A 19,315-nucleotide genomic window follows, 5' to 3' on the forward strand; every position below is an offset into this window, starting at 1 on the left:
CTCTATACTTTCCCCAAACTCCAGATTTATACCCAACTGTTTACTCACCATCCTTACTTGGATGTCTAGTGTGCTTTTCAGATACACCTATCAATGGCTGAACTCCTTTCTTCCCTCACCCCTCTGGCAGCCTTCCTCATCTCAGTTAAGGTTTTTCCATCTTTTCTGGCTTTCAGGCCAAAATTTCAGTCATCTTTGACTCTCCTCTGACACCCCGAGTGTGATCCATACTATTTGTTCTATGTTCAGAATGATCGGAAATTCAACTACTTTTTATGTCATCCATGGCTCCCACCTGAGCCATCATCATTCCTCATCTAGATTATTGCAATAGGTCTCCCTGTGTCTATTCCTGATCCTTATGGTGTATTCTAAATTCAGGCTAGCCAAGGTATTTTAAAGACATAAATCAAATTACAACACTTCAATGTTTAAAACTCTGAAACATCTCCTAAGTCACTCAGAGTAACAGACAAAATCCTTTCACTGATGCATCCAAATATTCATGCCGTTCAGTGCAATAACCACTAGCCATATGTGGCTAGTGAGCAACTGAAGTGTAGTTGGTCTAAATTTAGATGTGCTGTAAGTACAAAACACACTCTGGATTTTGAAGATTATATGATGAAATGATAACATTTGAGATAAATTGAGTTAAATAAAATGTATTATTAAAGTTAATATCAGTTGTTTCTTTTTACTTTCTTATGGTGGCAAAACAAACATTTTAAATTCTATGGCCTTACAATTCTATTAGACAGAACTACAGTATATGATCTAGTCATCAGTTCTCTTTCACATGGAAATTATAGTTCTACCTTAAATTGTGCATTATGCCCTTAAAAATCTGAGTTTCCTTTCATCTTGTTATCTTCTTGGCAAACTCCCTCACTACCTTCAAGTTTTTGTTCAGTTGAGGCCAACCCTGATAAACCTGTTAAACGCTGTAGCCCCTACACTTCTACCTGCTTCAATTCTCATATTTTTCCCACTACTTCTTACCTTCTACCATATTATATCATTCATACATTTATTAGATTTAGTATTGGTAACCTGTCTCTCTTTTTCCCAGAATATAGACCTATAAGGTCAAGCACTGTGGTCTGTTAACTTATGTGTCTCATGTGACTAGGAGAGTGGCAGTAAACCAACAAGTATCACTCTTGTCCTTCTCTGACCACATCCTTCCCCACTGTACAAAGTCTGTGGAGTGAAGAAAAAGTCTCATTTAGATTCTGCACTCTCCCCTTCCAGACCCTGTGATCCCAGAATTTCCTTTGCAAATAACTCCAAGTCTTTATCTAGAAACTGTAGTGTCATCTTCCCCAGTTCAATCCCCAGACAGCAGATTGTGCCACTAGTGTGCATATATTTAGGAAGGAATGGGTGGTCCAGGTATCAATGTGTGATGGGAAACTATACAGATCCTGGATATGTAGGCTAGAGTGTCCAAAAACTTGCATGTAAGACCTCTCACAATATATGCTAGAAGTGGATGGAGGAGAGACTGTAGACTGGAGCCATTTCTCTCCATGCCAACGTATTCCTGAGGACTCCAAAAGTTCTAACATTGTACCTGGCCATCCAGGTTGTTATAAAGATATGTCTGTCAAAATGGGAAAATATAACATTTTATTTAGTAATCTCTAGTTGGTTTACAATAAACAATAAAATATGTGGGCCTCTATTCAGACTCTTTCACCCCACTCTCATAATTCTTAGGAATAAGCATACTACAAATAATCAATAGAAGAGTAGAATCCTAATGGAGCAAAAGTGGAGAGGAATAGGCAAGGGATACATGGAATTACTCATATCTGGCATCAAATTGGGAACTCTAAGCCACTATGAGTACTCCTAAGACAGTGAGTTTCTTGGAGTGAAGAGATAAATGCCTAGGACAATAGAAAAGAGTGGTGAAACTCACCAGTGATATGCATTGTTTGTACACAGCAATTTGTTTAAAATTGCACCACCTGGAAAAGTCGGGCTCTAGGGCTCTATGATTCCTCCTTCAAACACCGTTCTAATGGTTGAACTGTTACCTCTTTGAGTGCCCTTATCTACCCCTATTTATTTATACTATTTAATAGTATATCTACCCCTATACTATTTATAGTCCCTTCAAGAGAGACTATAAATACATTCTGACATTGTGTGGTCTAAAAAGTAAAATTCTTTCATTCATTATCACAAAGTTTTCTTTAAATGTGTATACAATAATTATTTAGTGATCTAGGTCACAATGATAAATGTGGTGATGGAGGATGTATTATGACTCTTTTGCCTACAACATGTCGTAAGATCCATCATTCCAAAACAGACTTATCATTAGCTTCCATCCCACTCAGGAAGTTACTCTTCTTATCAAAAACTGTAAAAAGCCATTGGTTTATCTCGAGATGGAGAAACACATTTATAATATCAACAGAGAAAACACAGATGAAGCATACTTGGGTAAAAGAAGAGGTTTATTTGTAAAAGAGTAACATCATTAGTAATTTTTCAGTGTCACTTGGGATGGCATTTGGATCACATATTACCACAAGCTGCAAATAACTTGCAAATAATAAGGGCTCTAGAATGTGTGATAGGTATGAACCAAGAAAAATGCTGAACACATAAAGAAGGACTAACTAATGCAGAAGAGGATGCTTCAAGTGCTCTTATCTACCAGAAAAAGTAAAATATAACTAAGAACATCTTTGTATTTGCATATTACTAAATATATTTATATTTGAATTAATTGTGTTGTAATATTTATAAACTTCTCATTCCAGGGTGTGTCTTATATTATTCTTAGAGACATGTGTCTTATCTTCATGGAAGGTCAGATTACAACCAATAGGTACTCCCTTGTAAAGATTCTAGAACTGGAGGGATTTGCTGTTATAACTGAGATTCTAGTATCCAAAATAAGTCTCTGTCATTATTCATTCTGTTTATTACCCTTGCAAAATAGTATGCATAACTAAGCATTAGCCTAACAAATATCTTTTTATTATCTGAACTCTGGACATCATTCCATGTTAATGCTGAGAATGTATGTCCAAGTCATTTTGAAAAAGGCCACCCATAAGTTGGTCCATAGTAAATTATTTTATGATAATGATAGTGAGGATCCTATTTATTTATTTCTTACACCCCTTTCTCCGACCCGGAAAAATAATGTAAATAATAGAAAAAAAAATCATAGCAAATCTCTCAACCCAAGATGTGTTGCTCTAATCTTTTGTATGTAGAGGGACACATGGAACTGAAGCATTTTAAAAAAGAGTTACAGGAGATAAATACAAAATTCTTATACCTAAAAGAACACATCCTGCCTTATTTTGGTCTCTGTTTTTTGGTATTCATAGTCACATTTTCTCTATTCTTATAGTCTTTCTGTGAACTAATATCTTGAAACCTCTCAAAAGGAAACTCCAGGGCAGATCATGAGCCATGTGTACTGATTACAAATAAAAACAATTAAAGGAAACGAGTTAATAATGATAGGAGTGCTTAATGATGAAAAAGAGTAAATAAAGTGGTTTGAGCCAATATTGGCAGATCTGGATAAAAAGTGAAGAGATATCTAGAAGTGTAAATTATATGTTATAATGTCTGATAAGGCCACACAATCATGTTAGTCATCCATTGTTCCTCACCTTTCAGCTATCAGAAAAAATCTGAGTAGTACAACATTTTCCACTGTTTTAGAAAATTTTAAGAAAATAAAAACAACTTTTAAACATATGGACTTATTTATGGGAAAGTATAATGGTAGGAAATGTGAGCTTGTCTGCCAGGCAAAGCTGGACTCCAAACCTAGCCTTTGTGCTTGCTAAGTTTGTGGCTTCGATCGGGTTGCTTAATCTTATTGAGCCTTAGTTTCTTCATCTTTAAAAAAGATACCAATATTTCTATTATAGAACCATAATATGGGTTAGAAGATATAAGAAAACTGGCTGACCAATAGTAAGTGTTTAACAGATGCTAAACAAATATTATCTCTGATAATAGCCAGGAAGATGAACTGCCTGTGGACAATCTGAGCAGAAAAAAAATTATAATATCATTATGTAAGAACTGCTGCTTTTAATCTCTCTGTTATGTAACCTTTGGTACATTTATATCTTGCTTATGCAATTTGCAATTTATTCCTAAATTTCAGAAACAGTTCCTTATACTTTTTGTGTGTATATTACAGCCCTAAATTTAATAATAGCTATGAAATGGAATGGAATCGAAAAGTGGAAAGCAATGCTTAAGGTCTTTTTAGACATCATTTCCCATGGAAAATAATTTTATGAACTTGCTACTAAAACAAAACATTGTTTGAACAACACAATCATGATTTATGTACAAGGACCACAGTAGTAAACAGAAATTATAAGAATGCCCTAGGGGAGGGAGAGCATTAGGAGAAATACCTAATGTAGGTGACAGGTTGATGGGTGCAGCAAACCACCATGGCACGTGTACACCTATGTAACAAAACTGCACGTTCTGCACATGTACCCCAGAACTTAAAATATAATAAAAAAGTAAACAAAATAAAATAAAATCTAATTTCTGAGTTACTGGCGATGTCTTTGATATCAAATAAAGGTTTTTCTTAAAAAAAGAAAAGAAAGAAAAATAAAAAAGAATGCCCTAGCAAAGACAAAATGCTGACTCTGGTTCTGGCTCAGTAACAGTTTAGTTCTAGAAATTCTGCCTATTTTGTCAACCAAAGAGTGAATACCCTCCTAAAGATATATCTTCCTCCTCATGGTGTAAGCTTCTGCTCAGTAAAACTGATTGATTTTCATTGTCAATGTTGGCTTCTATAGTTGCTTTGTTCAAGTAGTAAATACAATCGGATATTATTAAAGCCTTGAATGATTCAAAACTCTTCTAACTCAAGGGACAATTTGTTTTGCCTTAAGACATTTGATGAGTGAAATCAAAAGATATGGAACACAAAAAAATTAACTTCCTATACCATATTAGCAGTAAGTCCAGGAAAAAAAATCATGATTTTTAAAAATGACAAGAAATTTTATAACCATTTCTCCTGCATAATATTTTAGAGACAATGTGAAATCTGCAGTTATAAATCTGGAATTTTCAATGGATGTCCCTCAATCAAAGATTAGATGAGACTGTGCTGGCTCACCGGGTTATCCTTTTACCTCTAGATCATTTCAGAAAAGTCAGTCTTCACTATTTCTAAATTTATGCTTCATTCCACAACTCTTTTAACAGTTTTTAATTTTTTTCTGTATTTGACATAAATCCCTAATTCTTTTCTTCTTAGTTACCTTTTTTAAAAAATTGATCCTTAATAGAAATGAAGACTAGTTCCTTAAATGTTCCTTCATTTACCTTAAGATTAAAGTGATTACAGTACCACACAATTCCTAAATATTTAGTAAGTGTTTAGGAATGATTTTATGCACATTAAAAGTAATTATGTGTTCCTACCTACGTATGTAAAACTTTTTACATACTTTTTACATAGTTAGAAAAATTCCCAGATTTTTTCCTACTAAAATTATGCATCAAATCCATGTTTATTACATTTCTTTAAAATTAGCATCTCTTTTAAAATATACCTATCCGTTTTTGTTAAAACCTTCTGTAATCAGTCAAAAATATCCAAATTCTTAACTTCTACTCCAGTGTCTTAAGAACTCATACACAATTAGATATTATCCACAAAAATAGTAATATATTTCATCAGGTAAGAATCAACAAATATAATGTTGATTACCTAAGGTCTTGAAGTCAAATAAACCTGTAGTATCACAGAGAAGAGTAGGGAACAGAGAACTACGGTGGTAGGAGGGGGGTATTAGAAAGTCCCTTCTGCTGGTAATGACTGCAGAATTTATGTATTTTCTGACGGTGACAAATGTAGTAGCAAATTGTAGCCTCTCTATCAGTAAAGCCTTCCATTAAATTTTCCTAGGCAATTAATTTCTATCCCTGCCCTTCACAGCACGTCTGAGAATATCTAAAGCAGAAAACATTCTTAACTATGACATAGTATTAAAAAGTTTACCAGAATAAAAACACATTAATAAACACAGAGCAAACACTACATATCCCTGCTGCTTGTAGAACTAGTATGTTTGCTTTGGAATTCTGCTTTCATTTTTCCCATTGTTCTTAACACTCCAAGTATTACTTAATACTCCAGGCAAGGAGGGACTCAAAGTCTCATCTAATTAGATTTGAAAAAACAAAAATAATGTGAAATGTCATATACTGACTGGAGTAGAGTAGAATTCATACTAATTACACACAGCATGAAATAATACTCAAGAGGTAGGAAACCTGATCAGGTCATCCCAACAAACTGCTAACTTTCAGCCATTTCCAGCTAGTCTCTTTGGTGCTAGTGTTGCTATGAGTTCTACTTTCTAAGAATCTGCAGGCCATTTCAATCATCACTGGCCACTTGGCCAGCTCTCAATCCATGACTTCTTAGCAGTGAACACCTTGAGTTCCATTGAGAAAAGGACTACTTAGCTCACCTCCCTAGAATTAACCATATATATTTTTTTGTCCTTTATATTTTCCTGAGCTGGGTGGAGAGTTAATCGTCCCCATTCAAATCTCTACATTCCCAGTTGATTCTTCATCTCCTGACTTTATCAAGACTATATTCCTGTATCATAGACTTATTACACAGGCGTTAGGTTTGTAAAATTAAATTAAATTGGCCCAAAGTTGCCTCTGTACCTTGAATTTCTATGCAGCAAACTGTGACCTAATTAGTAAACACACTGCAAACTAAGTTAAGAGTATATTCTTATAACAAGTAGCTGAATATCAGCTAATCATAGCAGAGAGTCCTCAGTCAATCACAGGCTACCAATTGATCACATTATGTCTAAGTAAGGCAAATGCTAAGCTGTAACAATTTAAACTGTTTCTGCATAATACTTACTTGTCCATCTATGAATTCTGCCTGCTCACATTGCTGGGTGGGGATCTCTGAACCACTCCTGATCTGAGTGCTGCCTAATTCATGAACATTCTTTTCTTAAATAAACTCGGTCAAATTTAATTTGTCTAAAGTGTTTCTTTTTAACAGATTACACAGACTAAGTTGGAAGCTTTGGCAGATTCATCTACATAATCACATAAAATTTCAATTGTAAGTGTACGCATTTCAAAAACTTCGTAAGTCGAAGATTCTATCATCTCTAAAGTGCGTGCGTGTATGTGTGTGTGTGTGTATGTGTGTGTGTTTATTCGTTTTCTACATATTTATACAGGGAGGCTTATATTTTGAAGCCTGGATTTCAAATAGACATTTTAATAATCTTTAATAACTATTTAAAATATAATACTGAGTTCATTTTTTTTCCTATCAGATAAACACATTAAGCTCCAATGATTTGGGGAATTGACTTTTAACTGAAATTAGAAACAATGCATAGATGCTAAAATAGCAAGAATGTTTGGAAACCTTTGAATTAAACTTTGTGTAGATATAGATAGAGCTGAAGTAAAAAGAAATTATTAGTTGTCGGCACTTTCGTACTGAATCAAAGCATCGTAATGTTTATTAATGTTGTCCATGTGATGATGAGTATTCTCCTCCACAGAGAGCCAAATTGGTTAGGACAATGCAGCCTAGTGATTACATTTGGGTTCTGTAGTCTCACAATCTTAGTTTGACTGCTGTCTCCATCACTTATTTACCTTGCACAAATTATTTAATATTACGTTCCTGTTCTGCAAAATAGGAAAAATCTCTGCTAAATGCTTAAAAGTTGAATCAACAAAAGATAATCAATTTCATCATATTATCATTAGTGCAATTATGGGAAATATTTGTAATATAAGGTTAGGAATGGTAAATAATATATAAGCACAAACATTTAATATTAAAATTGATTAAACAATTGGTACTACATAGTACATAAAGATATAACTTCAGTCAGACTGTCTACTGTTGGCTAAATATGACCACTCCCTAAATTTATTCATGTATATATTTGTTTGTTTATGAGACGGATTCTTGCTCCACTGCCCAGGCTGGAGTGCAGTGGTGCGATCACAGCTCGCTGCAGTCTTGAACTCCTGGGTTCAAAGGATCCTCCCACCTCAGACTCTTGTGTCTAGGATTACAGCTACACACCACCACACCAACCTAATTTTTTTTTTCCAGTAGAGATTGGGGTCTCATTATGTTGCTGTGGCTGGTTTTGGACTCCTGGCCTCAAGTGATACTCCTGCCTTTGCCTCCCAAAGTGCTAGGATGACAGATGTGAGCCATTGTGCCCAGCCAAACCCCCATAATGTATATGCTGAAGTCCTAAGCCATACTGCCTCAGAATGGGACTGTATTTGGAGATAGGGTTTTTAAAGAGGTAATTAGGCTAAACTGAGATTATTAAGTTGGGCCCTAATCCAATATGACCAGTGTTTTTTAAAAGAAGAAAAGATGAGGGTACAGACATGACAACAGAAAAGACCATGAGAAGACACAGAGAGAACTTGGTCATCTACAAGCCAAGGAAAGGGATCTCAGAAGAAGCCAAAGCTGGAGACCCCTTGATCTCATAATTCCAGCTCCAGAATTGTGAGAAAATAAATATCTGTTGTTTAAGCCACCCAGTCTGGGGTACTTTGTAATGGCATTCCTAGCAAACTAAAACACTGCCTAAGTTCACATCCTAGCTTTTAGCAGTATTATGTTGGGTAAATTATTTAAACTTTCTATGTCTCAGTATCTTTATCTGTAAAATGGGGATGTTAATATCTCCAAATCCTAGGATTATTTTGAGAAGTATATCTCTACAACTTGCTTAACAAAAGGTCTGGCTCATAGCTATCCCTCAGTATTAGGTTTTATTGTTTTTCTGAATCCAGAACTCTTCTTCAGTATGTTCCCTGTGTTGCACAGCATATTTAAAACCCCATTTTTCTATTTCTAAAGGAATAACTACACATTACCAAAGTTTAGATGAGAAAACTGCTTGCTAGCATTTTAATGTACAGTTGAGAGTGACAGTTTCATGTCTGAGGTCTTTTATAAATGTGATGTTTCCCCATTCAAAATTTAATGAAAGAAAATGGGCCTCTATGAAATTATGGCTGAAAACAGCTGCCTCTGTTGAAAAGCATATGGGAAATGCCCTTTGAGGATGTAGAAGTTAGAGGTGACTGCTTCTGTGACTAGTCTGTTGTTATTTTTAAATGAAAAGGATGAGCAATCTCAGAAATAAGAGAGCCAAAGTATCAGGCTTGGATTTGACAAGCCTGCCAAGATACACTTCAATATCTGTCTAAATATTTGGCCATAAAAAAATACAAAACACAGCCTTAATTAATTTATAAAAAACCAAATATTTGCTTTAGTCATCTCCTCTAGTGACAACAAGGTCTGATGTGACTTATGATGCTCTTAATATTAAATTCAAACATACACAATAGGCATTCTATTGATATCTGTGGATACAATCAGGACACAAATATAACAAAAATTGAGGCCATGGACTTGTAGACAAGCAATTTAAATGTTTTTCTTATTTAAGTATCCTTATGCAAGTCACAAGTTTCTAAGCAGCTATTTACTACTCCAAATAGTACAAATTTTCAAATAATTACATTAACTTATTAATTAGTGTTTTCAGTGTGTGAGGCATTCTTATGTCTTCTGTCACCTACTGGTCAAACCACTCTGAGTATTACCTCTGTTTATAGATGAAGTAACTACAGTGAAATAACTTGCCCAAAGTCACATAGACAAAAGTGAAGGAAGAAATATTAAAACAACAACAACAAGATCTCTCTTATTCCCAAGATCAAAATGCCAATCTGTTTAAAATATTTTTTTCAAAAAGTGGTACCAATTTCTTCCTTGTTTAAAGTACTATCCATGGCAACATGGTCTAACATTTTGATTTGAGAATAACATTCTCTTTCTAAGGTTTCTTTATGACAAAAGTATTAGCTAAGAAAGAGTATTTCTCAAAAGTAACTGCAGCATAATTCAGATATTTATAATTGCAAAATCTGCTTAAAAAAAGTACTTTAAGTACCCTAAAAGCCTTAAAATCAGCATTCTCTTAGGTGCCTTCTCTTAGGTGCTAGCGAACCTTTTCAAGCAGATATATAGAATCAAATGAGATTCTGTGTATAAATTAATAATACAGATACAACCAAACAATCCTAATGCAAATGTATTTTTAAATTTGCACTTGACTTTTCTTCCTCAAAAAATTCCTTAAGTCTCTATGCTTCACCCTCATTCACCCATCCATCCATCCATCCACCCACCCACCCATCCATCTATTCATCCATCCATCCAATTATCAATTCTGCAACTGTTTATTGTCCACCTACAATTTGAGAAACATTGTTCAAGGTGCTGGAGACACAGTGGCAAGCAAAATAGACATGGTTCTTAATCTTATGGTAGTTACTTCCTTTATCATTTCCAATCTTAGTCTAATGACAAGATTGCCACTAAGAAAAAGATGGCTTGCCAAGGAAGATTTACAATAACTTGCAAGTGAATGCCTGTATCTTTGTTTCTTTAAGAGTAAACCATTTGTTTTAAAATTTTATGCATTAAACATCTAATCTTATTATAAATCTACCTCATTTTCTGGTCATACATTGGCACCTTCCATTTTGGAAAAATATGAATTTTTCTTCTGACATTAATTGTTACTTAGAGATGCACTTTGTGCCTACATTTGTGTGTATGTCTTCAGCACTTTCAAGTAAACAACTTAATTATGAAACATTTTTCTCTATGTTTCTCCTTTATATGAATGTTGCAGAGAAGTAATCATTATAGTATCTTCTAAGACTGCATATAAATTATTTACAAGACATAAAATATATTTGACTTTTAAGTATCCTCTTAAAATATCATCATTTTCCTATTTTGGTGTCATTCATTCAGCAATCTGTACTTGTAGTATATTCAAAGCTATTCCTTGCTCTGGGGACATGGAGATGTATAAAATACGACCTGGCTCCTTAGTAGCTCACAACTACTGTGAAAGACAAACATGGAAAGGAGCAAAGGAATAACATGTTTAAGATGCAACAATGGAACCATCATTAAGATTCTGAATATTAGAAAGCAATGAAGACCATAATGGGGGTATCAACAGCACTCTGTGTGTACACAGGGGTGAAGCAGATAAATTTGCCTAAGGAATATTGGAGAAGGAAGTTGTAGGAACAGATAATCGTCTAAGTTCTGAAAGGTTGTTAAGTGTCCCACAGGGATTTTGCACCTAGATTGTGGTCTTAAGTTATAGTTTTACAGAAAGAGAAACCAGGAATTCTTGGAGAATCATATTCTAGGTATAGGACAAGAAATAGATAAGATGAGCCTGAAACATCGTATCATAGCAGATAGTGAGGAAGCTATCAAAAACTACTAAGTTCATGTCAAAAGGGTTCAAGAACCAATTGGAAGAGACCCTTCCTGGCCAATGATGGGGTAACTTATATTTCAAAAATGATAATTATAACTGATTATAATCCATAAAATACATATAAAACTATGAGTTCATAATAATATTAAATGATATAAATTTCTCATTTTGGACAATAACAGAAGACCAATTCACTTTTCTGAAAATGTATCTAAAAGAAAATAAGCATTCATCCTTTTCCTTTATGAACTGTAACACCAGGTAATGAAATAACAGATTAAAGGTAGTGCCTTAGTCTGTTTGGTCTTCTATAGCAATTTACCATGGACTGGGTGATTCATAAATGCCAGAAATTTGTTACTCACAGTTTTGGAGGCTGGAAAGTCCAAAATCAAGGTATCAGCAAATTGAGTGTCTTGTGAGGGCCCACTCCTTGAGGCCAGTATCTTGCTATGTTTTCACACAGCAGAAGGGGCAAGGGATCTCTCTAGGTTCTTTTTTATAGTCACTCATTCCATTAATGAGGAGTCTACTCTTATGACTTAATCATCTCCCAAAAACCCCACCTCCAAATACTATCATATTGGGGATTAGATGTCAGTCTGTATCAGGCACTATGTCTTATAAGGTGTTCCAATGAATAAGTGAAAATAATTTTAAAAGTAGTACCAACCAATTTTGATTCATTAATTGTAATAAATGTGCACCATAATAATGTAAGATGTTAAAATAATAGGGGAAATGGAGCATACGCTATATAATGTATTTTATTCACATTTTTTCTATCAACCTAAAACTTTCCCAAAAATAATATTTATTTTTAAAAATAAGAGCATTGCCATTCTGAAAGTCTTTATGAATTAATGGTTCTAGATATTCAGCATCGTTGGCTAGTAATTGCAAATGACATCACAATAATAGAAAATAATGTTGGGAGACAATTCTATATTGTTTCTGCATGGCATGTACCAGCTTTTCTGCAGAATTTTTTTTTTCAAGAATGTTTGTATAGAAAGCAGCAATGGAATAGCAAGACAGTTTATCCTTCTAGGGTGGAGGGCAGATTTGTTAGCAGCCCTTTTTATAAAAACGGGGTTTCATAAGCTCAGAGTTCTGCAACTGTGACCCAAATCTCTTTTGATACAGTATCGACCTGTTTGTACTTTCCAATCACTTCCATGGGACTTGCCTCGGGGGCAATGGGAACCCATGTAAACATGAAGCTCATGCTGACTGCTGTGTCATTGAGTCTCGTGTCTTCTGCTAACACAAGTGACAGACTAACTAGTTTGCGTGCAAACACTCTAAAATCTCAGACATTTGACATTCTTGACAACAACAAGACATTATGTGCCTCCCGCTGAATGAACACACCACCACCTAAGGTTTCATCAAAGAGATTGAATATGAGTATTATAAAGTCTCTGGATCCAGCTGCCAATTTGTTGGAAGTACAAAAGACAGAGAAACATGGTGAATTCTATCATGAATATGCAATTAACAAAACCCAGCCTTCAGAAAATTCTACAGAAAAGTGTCCCAGGTCTTTGAATAGGTAAATTATAAGAAGAGGGAAAAAAGGAGGAGGATGAACTTATGTCAAATGTTTTAAAGGAAATTTGGAGAAAAATACTTTAAAACCAAGCTATTGTGTCTAGGGATGTATTCTCGGGTGATAAAACTATAAAGACACACAAGAAAGCAATTTCTATACAAGTAAGAATGGTGGTTACTTTTGGGGAGAAAAGCATTTGAGATTGGGATATGCACATAGTGGGATTTCTGGGGTGGCTAGCAAAGCTCTATTTCTTGATGTAGATGGACAGTTACAAAGGAGTATACCTTTTCCAAAATACTTAAGCTATGTATTCATTTTGTGAAGTTTTCAGTATTTGTGTAATGTTTGCTTATGACAGTATAAAAATAAGCCATCAAGTGGAAAAAACAAGAAAAGACATAAAAATGTCCCTTGCCTTTTCACATCTCGCCAATTGATATATGAAATTAGAAACCAAATAATTTCATATGCATAGTGTTCCTTGCTATCAAATTCTCTCTATTGATATGCAGGAACTGAATATGTTAGAAGGAAACATTTGCACAATTTAGGGAGAGAGAATAATATGTCTAATGTCAAAGTGTCTTGAGAGATCCTAGTGTTGTTCACAGGTCTAAGACTGCTGAATGGAAAATGAATCAGGGAGGACAGGGACTTGATCAGAAAAAGTTAATGTAGGAGTTTACAATTTTACATGGGGAATAAGTGGCAGTGTATACAGAGAATTTAGGCTTTGATTCATTTTGTAGAATTATGTTCTTAGTTGCAGGGTAAAAATGGAGTAGGCTGGTGAGAAGCTGGTGGAAAGAGAAAAGTTAGAAACTTCTTGCCAGGCAAGAGATGAGGAAGGCAGTGAATACAAATCAGACGGCTCTGAGATCCAAGCCATCTTTTTGAGGTAGCATACAAAACTACTTCATGACTTACTAGATGTGGGAATTGAGGAAGAACAAGCAACAAGAAATGACTGAGGTTTTTAGCTTGGGAGATTTGGTTTATGGTGCTGTAAAAAAAAAAAAACACTGGGATAAGGAACAAGTCTGTGGAATTTTCCCAAGTACTATATGAATTTTTGGTTATCTGATGTTAAACTAACACTTCCTTTTTTACAAATTATTTTAAATGACATTAATAATATCTGTATATTTGTTAAATATGGATAATAGGTACGTGTATCTAATATATTTTTCTGTGTGCTTAATATGCTTTTAATCTTCAAACAAATTATGTTAGCACCTGTGATTTCATAGGTGCTATATATTTCATATATATTCATGGATGGCAGATTACAATATTCTTCACATAGGTCTAAAACAGTGGTTCTCAACTGGGGTGTTTTGCTTTCCACAAGACATCTGGCAATGTGTGGAGATATTTGTGGTTGTCATCCTTGGTGAGAGGTGGAGGGTAATACTGGCTTCTAGTGGGTAGACATCTGGGATGCTGGTAGACATCATACATGCACCAGACAACCTTTTCTCCCCACCTACCACCCCCACCACTAAGCAAAGAACAATCAAGTCCAAAATGTCAAGGTTGATTGACTTATTAATTTGAGGCATCTGTTTAATTTTATAGCTTGTAGAGTTGCCTTAGTGTTTTTCTAAAAGTAATAAAAATTAACAGTGTCCACTAGTATCCCATTAATATGATCCATAAAATATTTATACATTATGAGGAAAATTTAAATTAATATTCTTTTATTAGTATATATTTTTCTAACATGAATTTATTATTACACACATTGCTGGATGGATGGTGGATGGATAGATAAATAAGTATCCACTTATATGGGTAAATAGGCCTCTCTCCCTCTCTTTCGTCTCTTGTCTCTCTGTTTCTCTCTCCATTGTAATCTAATTTTGCAGTAGCAAATTTTCTACTTTGATTTGATGCTTTTTTTTTTTTTCACTCACTGTTGAAAAGCTTGCTTAATACAACTTGGGGACATTAAGGCTAAGATGTTCTATTTATAAGCAAATTTATAAACAAAAGTCAGTCATTTCCTTTATAGGCATAATTCTTCTTTATCTCTAAGAAAGTATCTTTTGTTTGAAAGAAAGATTATGTTTTATAGTCTCCAAGCTGTACCCAGTAACCAAACTAATTTAAACATAAAAAATAACAATGTCTCACAGGGAGGAACAAATGAAAAAATGAATAGTCTCTTTGCAACTTGTTACAGCTACAGTAGACAAACGCTTGTCATCAACTCTTTAGTTATTCCCATTTATTGTATCCCCTTTAAGGAAACGGGACAAAGACACACATTGTTTCTCTCTCCTGAGTCAACTTCACCACCTTTCCCTTGAGAAGGGATTTATTAATCATACTAGAGTTCAGCAGTGGTTAACAACATTGGATTACACTCCCAGCAGTGGGGTACTAGGTTCATGGCATGCTCATTAACACAAGTGACATCAATATCCCCCTCCTCTTCTGGAGAATGAATGGGGATATTGACTTCTTCTCATTCCAATCCTCTTCATCAACATCATCACAGCACTGGTATTTTATATGCATACTGCAGTTTACAAAGCCATTTCATACATATATATCACATTTAACCTCCAATCACCATTTTCTGAAGCAATTCACTAACTTTCAACGATGTTTTCTCCTTTTTTTTTTTTTTTTTTTTCAGAATTACATTAAACTAGAAAATGTATTGTGGTTTTAAGTCATGAACTACAAGAATATTTGAAAGGAACTGATATTAATAAAAATAATGACATAGGAGACATTTCATTTAACACTCTTGAATTTCACCACTGAATAACCTTTCACCTCTCTTGTCTAGAACTTGTTCTCTTAATCCTCCATTAATTTCCTTAAGCAGGTTCCAATGCTAAAATCTTATATAATCTCTACTAGCTGACACACAGAAATAAAACTTAAAAAATAATTCATGCCAAGGTCGGTTTAGCTGACACGGTTACTCAAATCCCTGTTAGAAAGTGTTAGTGTACAAAAAGATAGATAAAACAAATTAGGTCATTGGGAATAAGAATCTACAGGACATTTTTCTAATACTCAAATTTCTGCTACTGTAATTGAAAACACTAGAAACACTTTTTTTTTTACTATCATTATTACTACTCTTAGAACATTACTTTTATGAATACCTACTATATAGTTGGCACTGTGCTCAGTGTTTTTTTTACTTAGAATATAAAATTTAATTGTCATTATTTCCATGTTACCTTTTAAAAAATGCCTAATTCAATTTGTTCAACCATATTACAGTTCCTCCACACAGACTATTACCTATATGGCACAAACATAAGGCCTTTGTTGATACATGATTACCTAATTTATATAACTAATTGCCTCTGCAATACCATGAAATAATGTGTTGACAGTGTCGTATCATGAAAAGAGGAAAAGATAAGAAGGACCGCATGTGGAAGAGCTTCGTGCTTCAAGGGTAATACTGAAAATATTACGCTTTTTGATATTAGACCAAGATTCTCAGTATGTTACTGAAAAATATCTTCTGCAGAACTTAGGAGAAGTATAAAAGTAAATATTCATTTGATAAATGGAAATAAGTAATAGTTTAAATCACTGACAATAATTTTAATAAAACATGAGTATAAAAGATCAATATAATATTCATTTTTAAATTATCATAAACATATAAATATGCCATCTTCATAAAATATTTGCCTGATATAGTCACATTTGAATAAATGCTCTAGTGTTGAAAGATGCTCGCCTAAGTAACATCTCCACTTTCTTCTAACTTACTTCAAAGACTGGAGAATAAGTAAACCAATTACAATTAACCAAGTTGTTATATACACTTTTTTTTTTAAAGTGCTAAGGTAATTCAAAGCAGAAAATGAAAGTAGTTGATACTATTTCCAGAGCAAACTGGAAAAATAAAATAAAATAGTAAAACAGAATTTGAGGTTCTGAATAATTTATCTAACATTGACTTGAAAAGAAAATCCTTCTCACAGAACATATTAGAGTTATGTAATGCTTTACCTTTATTTATATATGAAAGCCATAAAATACACTTGTACTTAAAGAGGAAAGGGCAAAGCATATTTATCTTTATCACATTTGAGAAATGTATCTCAATTTTTAAAGATATTTCAACATGGTTGGGCACAGAGAATCATGCCTGTAATCCCAGCACTTTGGGAGGCCAAGGCAGGAGGCTTGCTTGAGGTCAGGAATTCAAGACCAGCATAGGTAACTCAGGGAGACCCTCTCTCTACAAAAAGTGTCAAAATTTAGCCAGGCATCGTGGCACATGCCTGTGGTCCCAGCTACTCAGGAAGCTGAAGTGGAAGGATTGCATGAACCCAAGAGATTAAGACTGCAGTGAGCCGTTTTCACACCATCGCACTCCAGCTTGGGCAACAGAGTGATACCCTGTCTCAAAAAGAGAAAAAAGAATTTCAATATTAATTTTTTTTTTTTTTTGAGACAGAGTCTAGCCCTGTTGCCCATGCTGGAGTGCAGTGGTACGATCTCGGCTCACTGCAAATTCTGCCTCCCAGGTTCAAGTGATTCTTCTGTCTCAGCCTCCTGAAGAGCTGGGATTAGCCACACCCAGCTAATTTTTGTATTTTTAGTAGAGATGGGGTTTCACTGTGTTGGCCAAGCTGGTCTCGAACTCCTGACCTCATGATTCCGCCTACCTCAGCCTCCCAAAATGCTGAGATTACAAGCATGAGCCACTGCGCCCAGACTTAAATTTGTTTAAACCCAAAAATGAAAAAGATTAACTATCTCTCTTAGCAATAGGAAGCTAATTGATTTTTTTAATGTTAGAAACAGTATATTTTATACTGGTGTTTATAAACCATTGCATGTTAATTTTAAGTTTATGCATTTTAAGTATTATATTACTTTTTTTGAAAATGCTACTTGGAAAACCAATACCCTGTATTTCTCTGGAGGCAGTATAGTCTTTAGAACACATTTTTCTCAATTTCCTCTGAACTTTACTACATCATTATAGAAAAGACAGATCAAATGAATGCCCATGGAGACAAGGTAAATTTTAGTGTCATTACTACCCAAGTTGCATATAATTTTATCTACTTCACACAATAGGTCATGAGCTTCAGGTGACAGAATATGTATCTCTTTTTTATAACAGCAATGTCCTGTACAGTGCCTAACATTATACTTTACATATAATGTGGTAATTATTAAATATTTATTAAATTGCATTAAACGGGCTGAAGATCCCATTTATAACCTGAACCTCTTACACTTAGCATACTTAAATGACAAATGCCTGAATGTTTTTTTCTGAGTGAATTCTAAATCTACACAGAAACAATTGCTCAAAATCTTACCTTTGTTGAATTTGTTCAAAATAGAACATTCCATTCCCTTATTTCCTCATTCAGTAAGTATTTAATGAATGTTTGCTAATGCCAGGTTTGGGCTATATTAGGGGAATATCTAAACAAATAAAACCAAAAATCTCTCTAAAACCTCGATATGTAATAGGGAACTGCAATTAATATTTAAGTGACTTTACTTAAGGTAGAAAATGTTATGTAAATATCATGGAAAATGGTAAAAATAAACAACTTTGAGAATTTTTAGGCGACATATTTCAGCAAATTATGATGCAATCAGAGAAAAACTTCAGTATTTTTATCTCCAATCTTTTAATTATCATTGATAAGTGTGGTAGATAAAATGAAGAATTACTCAAGGATTAGCAACATCTTAAAACTTACAAGAAATGGCCCCAAGAGTGATGACTTTAATAAGAAACCAACAGAAAACAACACTCTACGAAAGGATCAAAAGCAGATTTCACTGATAAAGAATTACATAGAATATATATGCAGGCTATTTTGAAGATTATAATAACCATACAATGCAATGGTATCTAGCATCAAAGTAAAGGGTCAAGAAAAACCTAAGTTGGCATAATCTAGAATTTAGATTCTATGAATGTTTTCTCATTGAATTATAACATATAATCTTATTAATTTATTCTTTAGTTAAAATTCTGCAGGTAATCATTACACACAGTATATATTATTTTATATCCTTTTTAAACAGTATGCCAAGTTAACAGAACTTAAGTTAATCATTTAGAATACGATTATGTCTTTTCTCTGTGGGGATCTTAACTGTATAAAACAAGGTAGAACCTAGCAAAGTATCAAACAATTTTTATTGAAACTGCATTTATGCTACATCGATATATTTAATAACATTCATTACATATTTAAGATTCATATATTCTATGTAGAATATACATATTAACTTACTAAAGTAATATAATAAACTTGTCAAACTACTTTAAAAAGTCATTTTCTTGGACTTTTCCCTTCAAACTGAACATTCTTTCACTTTTTTCATCTCACAAACTTGTGATTCCAAACTC

At 34.0% G+C, this 19,315-nt stretch overlaps 1 protein-coding gene across 6 annotated transcripts in view; it reads right to left on the reverse strand.

The window, feature by feature from the left end:
* ERBB4 (erb-b2 receptor tyrosine kinase 4) overlaps positions 1 to 19,315 on the reverse strand; it is a 1,185,936-nt gene that overhangs the window by 586,117 nt on the left and 580,504 nt on the right. The gene's annotated exons all lie outside the window — the stretch shown is intronic.

The sequence above is a fragment of the Macaca fascicularis genome, chromosome 12 (genome assembly GCF_037993035.2).
Source record: "Macaca fascicularis isolate 582-1 chromosome 12, T2T-MFA8v1.1".
NCBI lineage: Eukaryota > Metazoa > Chordata > Mammalia > Primates > Cercopithecidae > Macaca > Macaca fascicularis.